The sequence below is a fragment of the Calliphora vicina genome, chromosome 4, assembly GCF_958450345.1.
Source record: "Calliphora vicina chromosome 4, idCalVici1.1, whole genome shotgun sequence".
Classification (NCBI taxonomy): Eukaryota; Metazoa; Arthropoda; class Insecta; order Diptera; family Calliphoridae; genus Calliphora; species Calliphora vicina.
The window spans coordinates 3,052,118-3,073,320 of record NC_088783.1 but is presented as its reverse complement, the minus strand read 5'-3'; the positions used below and the strand labels follow the sequence as shown (position 1 = coordinate 3,073,320).

Here is a 21,203-nt window from a genome sequence, read left to right as displayed (position 1 = left end):
ACTAACAAAGTTACAAATGCACAAGAAGTGCATGCATACACGCACGTATAAAAAATGTTGTAGAAAATAGTTTCATGTTGGCACTTGGTTCCAGCCAAAGACCGCTGGCATTTTGTAGGAATTTTTTTATTTTTAAATAATGGATTTTCGCTATTTTTTTGTTCTATGCAAGTATTTCATATTTGTAGTGTGTTTGTGTGTTTTTATTTATGTGTTTTACATACAAATGTTGCGTAGTAGTATGTGGTCGTAATGTGTAATTTTTATGTTAAATAATGTTGCATTCAGATTTTCGTGTTGGCTTGTTTTGCGATGTTGTTGTGTGGACAAGAACTAATTTTCCTTATAGATAAATGAGGAGCCGCAGAACAAAAGGTACTTTTTCGCATTTTTTTAAAAAAGAGTTTTTTGGTATTTTTATAATGTTTGGTTTGAAATCTTCTAGAAACAATTAAGTTAGCAAACATTTTTTAATTTTTTACTAAAATAATTTGTGCAAAAGGTACAACACTAGTATAAAACGAAAAAAAAATTATTTAATTTCGATGTGTAATTTGTTTATATATTAGATCAGCATTAAAAACATTCATTTAAAATATTATCGTTTAAAACAAAAATACATAAAAAACATACTTTTTAATTTTGTTTTTAACAAAACGTACTTTTTTCTTTATTTTTTAACAAAAGGTTCTTTTTCCGATATTAAAAAGGTTTTACATCAAACATCCTTAACATTTAATGTGGTGACTTATGGCAGTTAAGATGTATCTATTGATAAGTAAGAAACTTGTTACCATTTCCAGGTTCATGCTGTTTTTTAAGGGGGCGAAATAAATAAAACTCAATTTCCCAAAATTTTTAAATATGCAAAAAAGTACCTTTTGTTCTGCGGCTCCTCATATTTAGTTCCTATACAATCATTTAATGTATGCGTTTTGAGTGCATATATTCATGTATTTGTTTTTGTGCGAAATTTCGACCGCATTAATGACATTTAAATTAAAATACATACATACAAACATGCATGCATGGCTACATTATATTCAAATTACATTTATAGTGGAGCTGAGAGTGAAATTGTTTGTGTTCAAAGCCACAAAATGTATCAACAATAATAATGGAAAATAAATCATAATCATATCAAAAGAATTATTTTTATAATTAAATGTGAGTACAGATATCAACAGCAATTTGTGTTTGCAATAAGACTGATGAAATGTGTAAAATTATATAAGAAAATTGTTTACCATATGCTAAGATGGAAGAAACACTAAATATTGAATTTACAACATTGTTTGTACACGGACAGAAAAACATGGTTGTGGTAAACATAATCTAAAATAAACATATTATGATCAGTATAGTAGTATATAACCCAAAGTAATCATAGTATGACCCAATTAAACGAGACTAATACAACGAACACAGTATAATTGTCGTAACCATGTCGAACCATGTTATTTCTCGACGTGTAACTTGATCAAAAAAAAAAAAAGAAATAAAATAATACTTGGGTTAAAAGTTTTAAGGAAAAACTTGTGTTAAGGTTTTTTAGATCTTAGTCCTTATAATCCCAAAGAATTTGTTATTACAACTTACAGAAAATATTATTTTTATAGTTCAAATCAATAGTGATGAACAGGGAAACCAAAATATGCAAATACATGTTTTTTCTGGTGAGTCTAATGAGCACATGGATAAGATATTTACACGTTTCAGAACTATTTAAGAATTTTGGCATCGATTTGTTAGTGCATATTTTTGCATATTTTACCCTTAAATCCATATTTTTGCATTAATTTGTTTTAAGAGCATATTTATGTCATATTTTTGCGTTTTTAGAGCATATTTAACTGTTTAATAGCATATTTTGACTTTATCAAAAACAAATTTAAAAAAAATTGATTTAAAAAATGAAAAAATTTAAAAAATCAATTCGAATATTTTTTTTCCAAAAAATTAAAAAACTGAAAAAAAATTTTTGTTTACCTAAATATTTAATATTTTTATTTTGAAGAATAATTTGGTGAAGGGTATACACTCAGGTCTCGGTTTATGCGATAGATGCGTTCCAAAAAATCGCATAAATTGAATTCGCATAAAACGATACTCTAGCTTCATATAAAAACTATTGATTCATTCCAAAATTCTGAAAAATCGCATAAATTCAGATTTTAATTAAAAAATCAGAACAAAATCGCATACAAAAAATCAACAAAAATATATTTATTTAATTTACTTAAACAATAAAAGCAAAATAAGTTAAAAAAATAAACAAAAATATAAAATTAATTCATTAATTACAGTGAAAATGATCCAAGAAAATGAGGTAACACATTTTTTAAGGAAATTCTGTAAATATGTATGATTAATCTGAATCACTGAATAATTGTCTGCATCGGTTTGGAATTGGTTCAACGTCACTTTCATCACTATATGATATAATCATATTGTCATCATATGGTATAATATCATTTTCATCACTAGAATTAATCTAGTGAATAGGGGAGGAAATCAAAGAATTTTTAGGATCTTCAATTGCTTCTTTTCTTTCTAAATAATTTGTCATTAAACTTTGCGATTTTGAATCCGGAACACAGATCAGTAAGTCCGCGATGAATCTTTAATGCTCTTTCCGTATCTGAATCCATATTAAGAATTTGAATTTGAAAAACAAACTATAACCATTATATCAGTTATGCAAACTTGGTTTAATTTAAAAATGGTAAAAAAAGCTTTAAAAAAACATCAAAAAATTTTAAAATCTTTTAAAATTGTAAAAAAAAATTTAATTTAAAAATCGCATAAATTTGAATCCGCATAAAACGAGACCTGAGTGTATAAGATTCGGCACAGCCGAATATAGCTCTCTTACTTGTTTTCATATAAAATAAGCACTATTTTAATAATAGCCCCATCTAAATATCAAATTTTAGTTCTAATTCAAACTTAACAGTTCTAAGTGTTAAAGAAATATAGTCATTTAAATTTGCTCCTGTAACATCAGTTGATGTCGAAGGAACATTTTCTATGTATAAAAATGTTTTCAGATCCAATAGACAACGATTTATATTTGAAAATTTAAGTCAATTTGTTTTGGTTAAAAATTATGTAAAAGTTTGTTTTTTTACGAGCATATTTTTTAAATTTTAAGAGCATATTTTAAAGTTTTTACTGCATATTTAAAGCGCTTAAAACGCTTTTTTAGAGCATAGTTCCGGTTTCCCTGGTGATGAATTTATGAACCTTTTCCGGAAACCCTTCCATTAAGGTTTTATTAATGCTTTCTGTCACTTTGTTCGAACAGATAGTCCATCTCCGTTTAAAATCTACCACACTTTTGGACATTCTTTGTGCTCTTCAAATCTCTTTTAACAAGATTCCAATAACTCTCTACTGGCCTTAGGGAGTTTGGAGGAATGGCCTCTCTTGGTACAAATGCCATATTATTGTTCTTTTACCACTCAAGACCTTTCTTAACATAGTGACAGGTTGCCAAATCATGCCTAAAATAAGCGGACAGATTAAGAAGTCTTATGAGTGAAAGCATCTCTTTTGCAAAAATTCCTTGATGTAAATTACGGTATTTATAGAGCCATTTGCATACCATTTGCAGCTTTTTGCTGAAACTGCATATTGCATACCATATTTGCAGCTTTTTGCTGAAACTGCATATTGCATACCATATTAAGAACTTCTTGGGAAAATGTTATGCTTTTGGCTCCTAAACTTTTCCACATTTGAACCACTATTGAACCACAAGCAGCTACAAAATTCAAATAATACTTGGATTAAAAGTTTTAAGGAAAAACGTGTGTTAAGGTTTTTATACCCTACACCAGCATAGTGGGGAGGGTATTATGCGTTTGTGCAGATGTTTGTAACGCCCAAGAATATTAGTCTAACACCCACCTTAAAGTATACCGATCGACTTAGAATCACTTTCTGAGTCGATTAAACGATGTCCGTCCGTCTGGCTGGCTGGCTGTCCATGTAAACCTTGTGCGCAGAGTACAGGTCGCAGTTTTGAAGATATTTCGATCAAATTTGGCACATATTATATTTTCCGCCCAAGGACCAAGCCTATTGAAACTGGCTTAAATCGGTCCATTATTTCACCTAACCCTCATACAAATGTGCTTCCGAAATTGGACTTTATCGGTCATAAATGTTTAATTTATATATGTATCTCCTCAAATTCCGCTCCAAATAAGTTTTATATATAAAAAATTCATGTCACCAAATTTGGTTACGATCGGTCCATAATTAGTCATAGCTCCCATATAGACCCGCTTCCGAAAATCACTTTAACGTGCAGAAATCGCTTAAAAATATTGGTATACACAAAAATTTAATATAGACATAAATCACACGACCTAATTTCATGGTGATCGGTCCATTATTGGTCATAGCTCCCATATAAGGCCCACTTCCGAAAATCATTCAAAAATATAAATTATTGAAATTGTAAAAGAAAAATGATTTTGCTCTTTTACTTAGTGTAGGATATTATATGGTCGGGCTTGACCGACCATACTTTATTACTTGTTTTTTTGTTAATTTAGTTGGACCGGGACTCACTAGCACCCATTAGAAATACCTCAGCTTTCATTGAAAGGTATTTATCGTTCACGAGCTAATTATTTCCTAAACTATTAAAATTATTAACATAGATTATGCAATATTGAAGTAGAAAAATTTAAAATTTTAACATTTTCTTATTTTAAATAATTTCCTACCTCAAAAGTCGATTAATTACAATGTCATTTTTATTGTTTCCGTTCAAAATTCTTTCTCTTTCGAACTGCAATGATTTATTATATACTTCATAAGCCACAAGAATATTTCGTAATTTTTTTTATTACTTTTTACCTTAAAGGTAATAAAATATGGTGATGTGGTAAAAAAGACCGCATGAATAAATAAATTATACTGATGTAAGTACATTTAACTAACTATACGTAGGTAGTAGGATTGTTTCATTTGTTGCAAACATATAACAAACGAATATAAGATTTATTTCCAATGTATAAAAATAATTATTTAATTAGCCTTTTTATACACATCACCATGAGTGGCAATAACTTATAAACATGATAAAAAAAAGTAACATACATCATTATATCGGGAATTGTTCCGGCTCGGTTGCTATCTAAAATCGAGAAAATCGGCCCACAAATGGATATAAGGAAAAAACCGGGAAAACCCCGATTTGTGGCCTATTTTTGATCTATATCTGGATTACTAAGTCATTAATATAGACAATATGGATATCTAATAATATATGTATAATTCAAAGTCCATTGCAACGATGTATATAAGGCTATAGTAATGGACCAACAATGGGTCAAAATCGGGAAAAATACTTTTTAACCCGAATTTTTTTTACCAACAAAATGTTTGTGTCATCAATTTTTTTCATTAATAAATTTGGAAAAAAAAACATTTGAAAAACAAATTTTTAAGTTTTACCTAAAAATATTTAAAATTTATATTTTAAAGTATAATTTGGTGAAGGGCATATAAGATTCGTCACAGACGAATATAGCTCTCTTAGTTGTTTTTATTTTACAACTTTTAATCGATTTCTGACACTCGCTTGTTAACGATTGGCCTCCAGTTATGTATAATTTGAGGTATTATAGCTATAGAATAATTAGTTCCATCCAAAACAAATTTATTTTTTTAAGTACCTGTCTAATGAGTACGCAGTAAAAACATACGCATTTGAACACAAACACGTGTTAAATTTAATGCAGGCAAGTGTATGTATGGGAATTGAATGCAGCAGTTGGTAATCAATCAAAATCACTTTTATAATATTTAACTATTAATAAAATCGAAAGTTTAAAATATTTTCATTTTTTTATAATTTAAAAAAAAATCAAATGTTTAACATACATTTTACAATATCTTAAACATAGCAGGTAAATGGAATCATACGAACAAGAATTTTAAAACTGAGATCAATCATTAAATACAATTATGCTGCTTTAAAATGCATAACCTTGCTGTACATGACTCACACGTTACAACATTCTTAATTTGACTTTTCTGCGAATTAATTTATTATAAAATGTTCATAAATATGAGAAAAACTTTATCGTTTTGAAAATAACATTAATCTTTATTCTATAGTTACAAAATGCATGACTTGTTAAACTTTTGTCTACAATAATTAAATATGCATTCATTTGAGAGCAGCATGTTGAAGTTTATATTTAATAGTTTCTTTTGTAAATTTCATATCTATATATTTTTTTTATTTTAATACTAATTAGTTTAACATTTACATCCAATTTAACTGAAATTTCAATTACGAAATTTTGCAACATATGATATTGTGTTTGATTGCTGCCGCTAATGAACTTTTTGTTCGTATTTACACAACATTATCCTCAATGTTTGCCATACAAAATGTAATCTGTATTTAAATTACAACTCCACGTTAAAATTGTGTTACAATTGGCAAACAATTGAATTGTAATGTATGTAGATATACATATTAGAGTTGTAAAAAGAATGAATCATTTTGTAAATACATTCATTTTACCAAAACAATAAATTGAATTAAAATATGAATGAATTCATCATGAATTAAAGTGCATTCATTCAATAATTGAAATTCATGATGAATTTTAATTCAACTCATATATTGAGCAAACCGAATGCATTCAAGAATTCGAAATTTCTGATGAATTCATTCATATTTTAATTCAATTCATTGTTTTAGTAAAATGAATGCATTCATGATTTTATTTATTCAAATTATATGGTCGGTCAAGCCCGACCATATAATACCACTAAGTAAAAGAGCAACAAAAAATTTTTCTTTTAAAATTTCAATAATTTATATTTTTGAGTGATTTTCGGAAGTGGGGTTATATGGGGGCTATGACCAATTATGGACCGATCACCATGAAATTAGGTCGTGTGATTTATATCTATATTTAAGTTAACTATGTTGAATTTTGTGTGTTTACCAACATTTTTAAGCGATTTATGCACGTTAAAGTGATTTTCGGAAGCGGGTCTATATGGGAGCTATGACTAATTATGGACCGATCGTAACAAAATTTGGTGACATGAATTTTGTATATATAAACCTTATTTGGAGCGCAATTTGTGGAGATACATTTATGACCGATAAAGTCCAATTTCGGAAGGACATTTGTATGGGGGCTAGGTGAAATAATGGACCGATTTCAGTAGGCTTGGTCCTTGGGCCGAAAAAATAATATTTACCAAATTTGATCGAAATATCTTCAAAATTGCGACCTGTACTCTGCGCACAAGGTTTACATGGACAGCCAGCCAACCAGACGAACGGACGGACGTCGTTTAATCGACTCAGAAAGTGATTCTAAGTCGATCGGTATACTTCGAGGTGGGTGTTAGACTAATATTTTTGGGCATTACAAACATCTGCACAAACGCATAATACCCTCCCCACTATGGTGGAGTAGGGTATAAAAATAAAAACTTTTCGAAAATTTATTAACCCAGCAAAAAAAGTTTTAAATGAAACAGCAAACCATTTTCCAAAACTCACTTGGTAAACACACAAAACTTTCACACTAACATCATGTAGGGATATTGCTCTAGAAAATGCAACATACATTTGTCCATGGCTTGTCCAAAACTTTTCCAACGTTTGATCTTGTGCTTTATTTATGCCAGCCTTATGGGGAATTGTGTTCTGCGCAAAACGATTAATAGGAGCCATGTCAATCCTCGTAATAAATGCGGTATTTCATTCGGCAGTGCCTGTCAGGATATTTGCCACCTGTAATCTTGAGTGCTCTTAAATTCCGCAGAAGCATTACAATAGCAACGACCTTGAGGTTTAATTTATGAGGCGGCGTAACAGATGGTGAAAGGCTGTTCAAAAACTCGACCAGATAGTTTTCTCTTTCGGCTATGATATCATATTCTACTGTGTCAATACTCAAGTATGTGGAAAGCTTGCACACTACACTAAATGGTTTAACACCTCCTTGTTGATTTGACAAACGTCATCAATTCTAGGGCAAAGAATGGCAGATTTTTAATACTTTTCCACTGTAGAATAATTAAATTTTTCACAAAAAATGCTTTTTTCAAATGAGTCTTAAACCATCATTTCATCGGGCTTCATAAAAATCTACAAAATATAAAAATTGCCTACAAAATATAAGAAATTATATAGGAGGGAATCTGGCTTCGTTACGATCTTCCGCAAAGAATGTTCTTAAGTATGCCAAATTTCTGCTTTCTATGTCATCAGATAGCTTCAGATAAAAATTCCTGCATTTAAAGGAGCATTCTTAAGATTCATACAAATACTTATATGAATTTTGTGTCCAACTGGATAACGCTTACCCATATACATTTTTTACAACAAACCAATTCAATAATTTGGTCAATATTATACAAAATTATATTATACGGTTTCTCAGTTTTAAAAAGACCAATTCAATCGATTATTTCTTAATCTATTGGAAAAATATACTGAAGATTTTACTAATTTCGGGAAGCCTTTTAAGCGAGTCAAAGTTAAAATTTTTAAATAATTAGAATTTTTTACTAAAAAAACATCAAAATATTTTGTATTTATAAAACCGACAATTTGTCGTTTGACCAACAATTTACACTTTAAAGAAAATATTGATTTGCGTGCCAAATTTTAAAAATCTGTTAATAGAGTAAGTTTTAAGTTAAGTTTTCGGTAACCGAAAATCAAAATTTCAATTAGTCCATTCACAAAAAAACACGTTTTTCGGCTAACCGGTTTATAAATACCAAATGGATGATTCTGACGATGCGGCACGATTGGACAATTATATGAAGTGACCTTGTACAAAAAAAGTTCACACAACAAAACCATTGGAAGATACTACATATAAAATATACGTAAAATCTGGATATTATATTACAAATACTGCCATATTTTTATATGAATCATCATTATTTCTATGTTATTTTTTTAATTTAATTTTTTTTTTTGATCCATAAAACAATCCAATTTTATGGTCTTCAAATTACCATTAATTAAAACAAATTGAGTGGAAATGATGTGGAAAATTATAGAATGTTTGAGGAATCAAAAATATTGTATTAATTTGTCAAAAACTAAACAATACCAAACAAAAATCAAACAAATGAACTAGAAGACAATGAAGATAAGAAGGAGCACGAATTGGAAAAAGAAATGAACAACACACACACAATGATAATAAAACTAAATAGACATTAATGAACATAATTCATCATTTTGGTAAAGCGGATGTTGCCACAAAAAATACAAACAAAAAAAACACTAGATAAGAAAAAAAAAATACCACAAAAAAGGAAATAAAATAAATGGATGGTCCTTGAAAGATAACATGAAAACAAATCATTAAGGAAACATCTCTCTCATTAAATAGATTCAGTAATATTTAGCACAATAAATACATCAAGCTCTAACGATAAATAAATCTTAAGTGCAAAACTCTACTGGAGGAGCAATTACTATTTAAAAGATAAATTTTTACGAAAAAGACAATTTTCTTATCTTTACTTTTCTGAACGGGTACATGGTCCCTATATAACATTTAAAGTTCTTGTGGTTTTTATACAGGTTCAAAATTATCTCTAAACTAATGAATAGTAGATATTGGCTAGAAATCAGACTAATCAGTGACACATATAGTAGGTAGAGCATACCAGAAAAAAACCGCGAGATTGAAATTATAGGATTTTCCAGCTTTTTTCTCCATTGCCCCTCTTGGAAGCATATGGTTTCCTCAAAGTATCTCCATCTTACATGATTAGTTGCAGTTGTTTTCGAGTCTTCCCATGCACAGTGGGGCAGAAGCAAAATTTTTTTGTAAATAAATCTGGCATTTCTAAACGGCTTGTCCGATCGGGATAAAATTTGTCATGGGCGTAGCCAAGGACTATTTGAGTTTAAGTTATTGAAATGGGGCATATAAATGCTCCATGGGCGGAGCTATGGGGGATCAAATGAGGCTACCTTCGACATGTAAAATTTTTGAACACATACCACTTTTTATTTTCCCATCAAACTTCAAAGATTTTTTTATTTTTGGAAAGCGCTCAGTTAGGCTTTATCTCTTATAATTTCCGAGTTATAGGCATTTCAAAATGTTGCCATACCTTGGTCCGCTTTTTTAAAAATATAGGTCGTACTTTTGGACCGAATGGACTCGATTTTTTTTTAGTTAGTCAACTAAATTGAGAATAACATACAAAAGATTTCAGAGCAATATCAATTATGGATCGAAAAATAAACGATTTTCAATTTAAATATTCAGAAAATAATTTATTTTTGTTGTTTTTTTGGACGAAAAGTTTACTTAAATCTATTTTTATCAAAAACTAGTTGATCGCCCCGGCTTCGCCCGGTAGCATTTACTAATGTTAGTTCTTCAAGTTTCTCCAACCCACGCACACCAGCCTGTTCTTATTTAATTGCAAAGACAATATCTAAATTTATACTGCATACTTTTGGGAGCTTTTTTATTACAGTTGACTGGACTCACAAAAAAAGAACTTCAGAGTTTTACATGGAATTTTTGATCTTACAAACCATCTCCTGAAAATTTCGAATCGAACACAAAAAAAATCAGCCAAATCGCTCCAGCCGTTCTCACGTGATGACATTACATACATGGACCATTTCATTTTTATATATATAGATAAACTTTCCTTAAAAACATATAAAAATTTTATATTTTTCTGTAAGGTATCTTCGGAGAACATTTTGGTATAAAAACATGTCCTATTTTTTTTAATATGTCGCCCCTACGCAATTCGGAATGTAACCTATTTTTTTTTAAAAAATTTTAAAATTTGGGCTACATGTTCTAAAATCCCAAAGCTGGGATCAAAAAACGGAAAGCAACTTTAGAAACCTTGATGTGTTCCCTATTTATCCCCAAAGTATTTTCCCAGTCCAGAAGAAAATGTGGACCCCATGGGCCAAATTGTAAAAAAAAAAAAATGTTGGGATTTCGCTTCAATTTCTAGGAATTGACCTTTTGTAAATTTTTTTACACTTTTTTATGTAGAATGAAAAATTAAAAAAACGTTGAAAATTTTATTGAGTTTGTTAATAAATAAAGATTTTATTATTACATGTTTATACAGATTCTAAAACTAAAATTTGTAACAAAATTTGAATAGGAATTCAAATATTAGGACCAGATGTTTAGATAAGTTAATTTTTCAAGTCAATATCTCAATTAGATTCAAAAATATGCGACTTTAAAATTCCGTCCTTCAAATATATTGCACTTTTTCAGCCCCTTTATCCTGACATCTGTCGTTGCCTAGAAACAACGCTATCTGTGTATTTGCTGTAGTGGTGGAGATAGAGATGCTAAACGGGGAATCCCGTTCCCGAAAATCCCGGGGTTTTCGGGATTTTCCAAATTTCGTTTTTCATAAATAAATAGGGGAAAATTTAATTTTTGTGTGACTTTTTCATTCATTTTGACATTCTACATGCCCGAATATCGCAAAGTGATGTTCAGCAAAGTTGTTAAGCTCAACTCCTGCTACAATATAGTTAATAAAGGAAAACGGTATTTTTGGTTTTCCTTGAGTGGGGCTCTAGAGAATCAATTCTTCAACTTTTTTTGTAAGTTATCTAACAAAACTCAATTTAAATCCACTTCAAATGAAATTGATTTTATCTCAGATGAGGAGCTCGAACAAAATGAAAATATTTCGATTGCTAAAAGGCTAAAAGATATTATTAATAAATGTAAAAACCCCAAATAACAATAACGAAACCAAATTATAATGTAGATTTTCAACTTGCAAAAGAAATACATCATTTTATTTCTGAAGGAACAAGAGGAAAATACTTGCAGATTTGTTATAAGTATTTGCAAACGGGTTTGCCAATGTGAAAGATGTTTTTCGGCAGCAGCATATGTCGAAAACAAAATTCGTTCCAGAATGGCAGATGAAACCATAGATGCAATAGTATTCTTAAGAAGCTATTTAAAATAAACAGTTTTTTATACTAAAGTACGGTTTTTCACCAGTATGTTGATTTTTTCACGAAAAATCGTATAGCAGAAACGCATTCTACGGAAAATTCTAAGAAAATACCATAGGTCTAAAATCAAATCCTATCGCATTTCGTCTTTTATCCAATCATATTTCAGTATATATATATTTTTTTAATAGTTTTTTTTATTGGATAAAAGACAAAATGCGCAAGATAGGATTTGATTTTAGACCTATGGTTTCTTGGGGATAATTTCATAGAATTTTGCGTAGATTGCGTTTCTGCTATACGATTTTTTACGTATTGATCGTCCATACAAATCGACCCGGCCTAATGTACATACTTTATTGTTATTTCTTCTTATATAATGACTCATGCAAGTATTTTATGCTTTTTAGTGTCTAATAAAAATTAATTGCTAAATAAAAAATTTACTTTCAATTGTAAAGACATAATTATGTACGTTTCTTTTTTATAATTTTCCGGATTTTAGAATTCCCGAAAATCCCGAAACCCCGGGTCGAGATTTCGGGATTCTTTACCAAATCCCGAACCCCGGGATTTTTAAAAATCAGTCCCGATTAGCATCTCTAGGTGGAGAACTTTGCTAATCTTTGATTAATACCATTTTTTCAAAAGGGGTGTCGGCTTTTCCAGGCGGAGTTGTGGTCAGGTGGCTTCTTGGATGGATTGTTTGGAGGGGGGTTGAAGCCACTTAATTTTTAAAACTCGAAAACCATGATGAATATTTGTTCGTCCTCTGCCAGGGATCGAAAGTGGCGGTGCTTGGTTTTTAGGCAAGCATTTTGTTAATTCATCGTATATGAAACTTATTTCTGTTGAATTTTATTAGCATACCCAACAGAGTTTTATGCTTGTTAAAATTATTTTCGGAAGTGGGCCTTGTATCGATCGCCGTGAAATTATGTCATGTGATTTCATCCCATATTAAACTTATTTGTTGTGAAATTTTTCAGTTTACAAAAATTTTTAAGAGTTTCATAAAGTAATTTTCTGATGTGGGCATTTTATTTTTGGTAAAAATGTTGTGGATATTATGACCGATATTATGACAGACTCACAAAGTGATTCTTAGTCGATCGGTATACTTTAAGGTGTTACAACCATCAGCACATACGGTGATGGTGCTGTAGGATATAAAAAATGGCACTTACATGCATAAAAGTAAATAGACCAAATTTAATAAATGAACAACATGTTTTTATTTTCTTTAATACTTCAATAAATACGATTGTTCATTCAGAGAGCAAAACTTAGCGCAACACATTTTGTTAAACGTAAAAAGATGCCATGACCAACTTATTCTTAACTACCATTAACATTTTCAACATGAGTTTTATGTAAATTTGTTGTGACTGTTGAATGTTTCTTTGAATCTACTTTTGTATTTATTTTCCAAACTTTTTTTTCGTTCAGTTCGAGCGACTTTGACTGTTTGCATAGATGACTGTGTTTGTGCCTCTGTTAGCCATGATTAATGTGTGGTACTTTTGACCTAAAGCCATTTCCTTTTACTCCTGCCTTCATCAAGCGTGCAAACAAAAAAAAAGAAAGAAAAGAAAACTTTCCTATATCATTTATTGTCTCAAAGCTGTTACTTACTACAACACACTTTATTTGTGAAACATAAAAGTTTTCAAATTAAATATTTTGTGTCTCTCATATGGAGAAGCAACAAGTTTGAACCTTTTTTTTGCTTCTTCCGCTTTGAAATTAAGTTTTGATGCTCATTTTGTTTTGTTTTTTTCTGGGAAAACAAAAAAAAAAGGTTAGCAGACATTTCGTACTTAGAATTAGAAAAAAAAAAATATTTTAAACACTGCTTTAAGGAAAAAATAAATGTTTAAAGAATTTTGTTTATTTTTAAATGTTTTATCAATGAAATTACAAAGTTTAAATAAAATAAATTAAAACCAGGAACTGTAGCATCTATTTAATTCGTAAATCTATAAGCAAGAATAAAATAATGTTTTTAAATTTATTGCAGCAAGCAAAAATAATAAGAAAACCCAACTTTTTATAAATGCACAACATGATAGCGGTCACAGGAAACATTTTCAACAAAAGTTTAAATTAAAAAAAACCTTGTTGGCTTCAATCATTGAAAAATATTACTCCAAATTCCAATTTAAAAAGCTTCTGATATTCCTGTACAATATCTGTATTTCAAGTGATTTTATATTATATCCAGCTTTTTCAAGTATTTCTCTATTGTTCAAACTTAAATTTTTTTATCAGCATGACTCATAACACAAGCTATAAGTTTTTGAGGACTTTGCGAAAAACTTTTTAAATTTATTAAAACTAATATTATACACAACAAATAACAAGAACAACAAACTATTTCTTTTTTTTCAAAAATACTAACAAGTGCTGAAGCTGGGAAAAACTTTAAAAACCAACACATGTGATGTAATATTTTTACTTTTTTAATTGCAAAAGGAAAAGTTGATTTTAAAAATTATAAAAATATACATTTCACACTGCAGTACATAGTTCTTTTTTAATTTTATATGCATATTTTATTTTAGTATTTGGAAATAAAAATTCTTAAAAGGACAATTCTTGCAAGTTCTTTCAAATGCCCATACTAACTAGCAAAAACTTTTAAATTTTTTTAATAAGCTGGAAAATACTAGAAAATTTAATATTCTAATAAACAAAATGACTTATTTTTGTTCGCGATGTTTGAACTGTAATTCATTATAATTTGTCCTGCAATAACGTATTTAATTTGTTTGCTTTTTTGCGCCTTCCTTACTCGGCCTATTTGGTACGGAAAATTAAAGACAATGCAGGTTTAAAAACATACAAGGCTCAAAAAGTTCCTAATAAATATTTAGAGGACAAAGACAGAGCACGGAAATAGAAGTAAAATTTCATAAAAAAAATATACCTGCTGCAAATGGATGACGATACGTATATTCCAGGAAAAGTTTAGCAACCAAAAGCATAACATTTTCCCAAGAAGTTCTTAACATTGCAAGCAATATGCAGTTTCGGCAAAAAAAAGAGCCAAACATTAGTTATAAAGGGCTCTATAAATACCGAAATTTACATCAAGGAAAGTTTACAAAAGAGGATGCTTCCATTCATAAGACTTCTTAATGTGACCACTTATTTTTGGCCTGATTTGTCAAATAATAAAGTTGTAATAAAGTAGTTACATTTAAAATCGGAAGTAAAGTTTTTGCTGAGTAATTTCCTGGTCTTTTGAGCCTGATTTATTATTGACTCGGTGGTTTCTATTTAAACTAATTAATAAAAAATTTATATGTTTCAGTATATGGCATGCAGGTATATTAAAATAATAAAGAAATGAAATATATGTATAATAACAAATTATTAAAAAAAAAAAATAAGTAATCACTCATACGAGTATATACATATGGTCACCTAAAATGCAAAACAACGTATCATCAAATTCGAAATTTATTTTATTATTGATTACAATTCACTACATGATATTACATATGTGTACTAAATTTTAAACCGTTACTATCAAAAATAAATTTAAAAAAATATATTTTTTCAACAATTCAAAAAAACGTGTGCTTTTAAAAAAAAAAAATTTTTTAAAAAAAAATATATTTCTAGTTTGATTTCAATATCTCAAGTAGTTTTCATTTTATATCGTTTTTTGCTTCTCCTATTAACTTATGAAAAGTGATGTTACGTTATTTTGCATTTTAGATGACGATATGAACATTAGGGTGGCCCTTAATAAACAAAAGTTGGATTTTGGCCATTCTCACCCTCCAGTTTGGTGAACATTAGTAAAAAAATCATCCTGAAAAAATTTTAGGTAAATCGGTTGAGGATAAGACGTGCCGCAAGCCCTCTGAAGTTTTGAGATGCATTTAGAAGGGGAAAAAATGCATTTTTTTCAGTTTTTGTAAAAATTTTGCCATTAAAAAATTAATTTTGTAATTTAATTTAAAAGAATCGAAATGTGTATGTAATTGTCGTTCTAATGAGATATAAAAAACATAAATCGGTCAAAAAATGTTAAAGTTATTAAAAATTCGCCAGGCCATTAACGTGTCTCTGGCCACTAGAACAAGAAATGTAGGAACAAAAATAACATATTTTGATAAATATTAAAATAAAAGCTAATTTTTACTTAAAATATGTCCATATTTACTTGTATATGAGTTTTTGTCATCGTAGGATAATGGCAAAATTTTTACAAAAACTGAAAAAAATGCATTTTTTCCCCTTGTAAATGCATCTCAATACTTCAGAGGGCTTGCGGCACGTCTTAACCCCAACCGTTTTACCTAAAATTTTTTCAGGATGATTTTTTTACTAATCTTGACCAAACTGGGGGGTGAGAATGGCCAAAATCCAATTTTCGTTTATTAAGGGCCACCCTAATGAACATCTATAATAAATATTTATGTGTTTTAAGAGAAAATAAAAAAATAGTGCTAAAATAAATCATTTAAGTGAACGTAAATCTGCATATATATGTGTGTGTATGTTAATGTGTTTAATATCCCAGCAAACATTCAGGTATGAAACGAAATTGAGGAAGATTTGACATCAAACGCTTTCTCAAATGTCAAACATTCAAAGCAATGTGAATACCTGTCTTTTGTGGATCGATAATAATTTTAGATTAATATTCGATATTCGGTTTCGAATAAAGCTAGAATTTGGTCAGTATTCAGTTTATAGACTCAATTTTGCCACCCTCTGTTTGGATTTGAGAATTTCCTTTGATAACTACCTTTGTTATCATAATTTCTCAATCGTTTTACATTGAGCTATAAATATATATTAAAGAGAAAAGAATAAGTTTTATTGCAATTTAAGTTATTTGCAAATGAAATGCACATCTGTAAAACAAAACATTTTCGATATAAATTAAAAACTCAGAGGTAGCATGAATTAATTTTCATTCAAATTTATAGTCGACAGTGCCAAATCTTATTTACCCTTAACCATAGCACGAACAAATCAAGTTTCAATTATTTTGTACCAGTACGAACAAAGTAATAGGGCCACCAAAAAATTCCTCTATTATTTTTACAATTTTCGTTGGAAACACTTTATTTTTAAGTTTTATAATCTCGACCAGCGTTGCCGCTTTGGTCCAATTGGACCAAAATTGGTAGTTTTATGTTAACAAATTGACTTTTGGTAGTTTGGTTGGTTTGTTCGGATTTTTGTCGCATTATGGTAGGTTTTTTGAATAAGTATTTTTAAGAACAAAACAATAAAAGTCATAACAAAAACACTATGTTAATCCAAAATAATAAAATGATTTATAACATATCAAGACAGAATTATCTTAAATTTTTAGTTTAGTCAGGAAATTTGTACATATTTAGTAGAGTTAAGTTCAAAAAATGCCAAAGGGCTCCCAATACTTTTATTTTCTAATAATATTTTGTTCTGCTGTTTCAAAAAAGTGGGCCTTATATGGCAGCTATGACCATTTATTTCTATGATATGAAACGTATTTGTGTTGAATTTTGTCGGGATAGCAACGCTTTTAGGAGTTTTACGCTCTTTAAAGTTATTGTAGAAGTGGACCCTATATGGGAGCTATGGTCAATTATGACACGATCCACACACGTTGATTGTAGTGTTATTAAATAATATTCTTCCTCTGGGTAATGTTATTGCAGCAATTATATAATTTTAATTTAACTATTAATTTTGAAACGAATCCAAATAGCATTTCTCAAATATTTAAAATTTGGTAGGTTTTGGTAGTTTTTAATCAGAAATTTGGTAGGAAAAATATTTTATGAGTGGCAACGCTGATCTCGACAAACAACAAAGTGTTAAGAATCAAAATCATTCGAAAATTGGTGATTATATGGATTTTTTTTTTTAATTTTTTTTTTCAAAAATTTTTTATTTACAAAGAAAACAAACAAATTTAAATTTATAAGTGAAAACAAATAAAAGAGCTATATTCGGCTGCGCCGAATCTTATTATACAAAAAATAATACTTTAAAATAAAAATTTTAAATATTTTTCAGTAAACAAAATTTAAAATTTTTTTTTAATTTTTATACTCAAAATTTTATAACAAAAAAAATTTGGTTGAAAAAAAAATTCGCTGTCAAAAATATTTTTCCTGATTTTGAACCATTGTAGGTCCGACTTACTGCGGATTTATATACGCCATTGCAAAGGTCTTTCAAATATCTATTATTGGATATCCATATTGTCTATATTAATGACTTAGTAATCCAGATATATGTAGATCAAAAATAGGTCAAACATCGAGATTGTTCAGAATTTTTCCTTATATCTCAGACATTTTCAGGCCGATTTTCTCGATTTTAAATAGAAACCGAACCGGGGCTATAGCGGATATATTGATGTATGAAGCACATAAGTTATTTGGTGGCTACGAAAAGTTGATTTCAACATACACACGGATACGGCTATATAGAATCCGCTATCTGTAACGATCCATTGTGGGATCGGAATTGAAAAATGAGCTGATGGTGAAGTGTATAAAAAAGTTTAATTGCATAAATTTAATTTTGATTTATTTTGTTATATGTATCATTGCTATCAAATTACCATCTGCTTTTTTCAATTTCATTAAATTTAAACAATAAAAAAATGTCTATCCTTCATTCCAAATGGGCTTAAAGTATTGTTGAGTACTTTAAGCCCATTTGAAATGAAAGATACTGTTTTACTAAACTAGAATTGTCAAATATTTGCAAGCTATTTGAAATAAATGGTGAAATATTTAACAACCGAATACTTATCTACATACATATCGTATGTATGCCCAACATATCACATTAAAGTCAATAAAGTAAATTTATTGTAATTCCTTCATAATTCCATATATTCAGTCAACTAGTATTGTTTAATACTGACACATGACCTTTAGGCCGATACATAAAATATTTGTTGATTGTGTGCTTGTCAGCAAAACATATTGTTGGCTCTTTTGTGTAAGAAAAATATGAAAACAATTTATTAAATTAAGTTGGACAAAATATAATTTTAGGCTTCAAGGAATAATACATAATAAAAATATTCTTCGTCAGCTCATAAGCCAATCCACCCATTCATCCATCCATACAGCCATCTGTCACATCAATCTCAACAACAATCGAAACATCTTGAGTCAATCATAAGCTGTTTTATCGATTGTCAATTGTTCACTTTAATCAAATGTCTTTTCTTTTTATTTAATAGAAATTCCTAGGAAATATTTTGACATTATGAGAAATTGTTGTTTATGATTAAAATGTGGTTTTTGTGTGGTATGTGGTGTTTCATTTATCTTTATCTCAAATAATAAAAATAAAATTACAATCAAATACATACGCTGCACAAAGCCATACAAGCTAACTTTAACAATCTTCTAATAAGCCTAGAAAATACATATGTTTTTCCTACAAACTTATACCTAGCAGTTCTCTCAACAAAAACAATTTCCTGTAATGAAATCCTTGACCTACACTAAACAACAAAGAGAAAAATAAAAACAAAAGTTTAAATAACTTAAAAATGTTTATGACAAAATCCAAAAGCCTTTAATTTATGGCATTAAAAATGCTGGCTGGGCCTTAGAACTTTTTCAACTTTCTTTTTGAAAATCTTGCACAAAGTATACAAAACGGAATTCTATTATTTGTACAAAATGTCTTCTCCCCCAAATAATCCGACAAAATGATGATGATGCTCTTGCTCAAGTTTTTTCTATTTAGTTTTTTATTTCTATTATAAAATTTACAAAAAAAAAAACAAATAAAAACTTTGCAACACATGAACTCTTAAAAGTGTAAAGTTTAAACAGACTTGTACTCGTATTTGCCATCTACTTCCGTTTCTTTATTCTTATTATTTTTACAGTCTTTTTTGTAGTTTGAATTACAAAACAGTGCAAGCAAATGTTGCATGTAACTAACATCTGTAGTTGGTACATATGTACTCGTTGGTACTTTATGTAATAAACATATTTTTTACAAAGACAGGCATTTTAAAGTATTTTCTTTGTTGGCTGATTTTGTCATGTCCATTAGGTTGGACCTTATTTAACTGTTTTTCGATATTCGATGCTCCCGAAGTCTAAAATTGTTCTCTGTCATCTCAAAATTATTTAATTTTATGTTTCGAGTTTGGGTCAAAATATTTGAGAAACTAAATGTGAACAAAATCCTATTAAATATATTTAAATATCAAATATAAACATTTGCTGACATCCATAATCCATTGTAATCTGATACCAAAAAAATCATATTTTTTTTTCAAACGAAATTTCAAAAAATTATAGTCTTGTTTTTAAATTAAATTTCAAAACTAATTTTTGTAATAGGGATGATCTATACCAAAGCGGACAGCACCGGACTTTAACAAAATTTTCAACAAGACTTTCTGACTCGCGACCCTTTCCGGTTCAAAAATATAGTCTCTTCAAAATTTAAAAAAATACACCTTCACAACATTAAATATACCTGTATTTGAAATATATAAAATTTTATGCATAAATCACATTTATTCAAAAGTTTAAATTTCAATTATTTTCAGAGTTATGCCCCAAAATTTAAAATTTATTTTATTTTGATTTTAAAGTTTAAAAAATTTAATCTATTCTTAAATAATTTCAACAATTTATTTTAATGCTAAGCAGATCACGTCTGCTTACTCTATATACACACATTTTAAAAAAGAAACAACAAGTACAACAAACATAAAAATGAACACGAAAAACAAAAACAAAAACGGAACTTAATAAACCTTCTGGTGTTGACATCTCTCATGACTAATGAATGTTTAATAAAGCAACAGTTACTAATTTCTTATGACCAGCTGGAGTACATGGTTCATTTTAGCCATTGCTAAGCACAAGAACACTCAAACACAGCCATATACACGCACAGAAAAAATATAGTTGGGCATGGTTACTGTAACCATTTCAATATTGTTACAAGTTTTTTAACTATATTATAGTCACAGTAACCATTTACATGATTGTGGTAACCATAATATGGTTAACTTACGATTCACATGATTGTCTCAACCATATATATGGTTACAATAAACATATATATGTTTGTGACAACCATTTATATGATGAAGGACTTATCATATTATGGTGCTCTCGGCTTAAGGCTTATCATAATCTGAGAACAACAAATTATGATAAAATTATTCATCATAAATATGGTTGCCACAAACATATATATG

General features: G+C 29.0%; 1 protein-coding gene across 1 annotated transcript in view; it reads right to left on the bottom strand.

The window, feature by feature from the left end:
- shaker (Potassium voltage-gated channel protein Shaker) overlaps positions 1-21,203 on the bottom strand; it is a 338,010-nt gene that overhangs the window by 300,648 nt on the left and 16,159 nt on the right. The gene's annotated exons all lie outside the window — the stretch shown is intronic.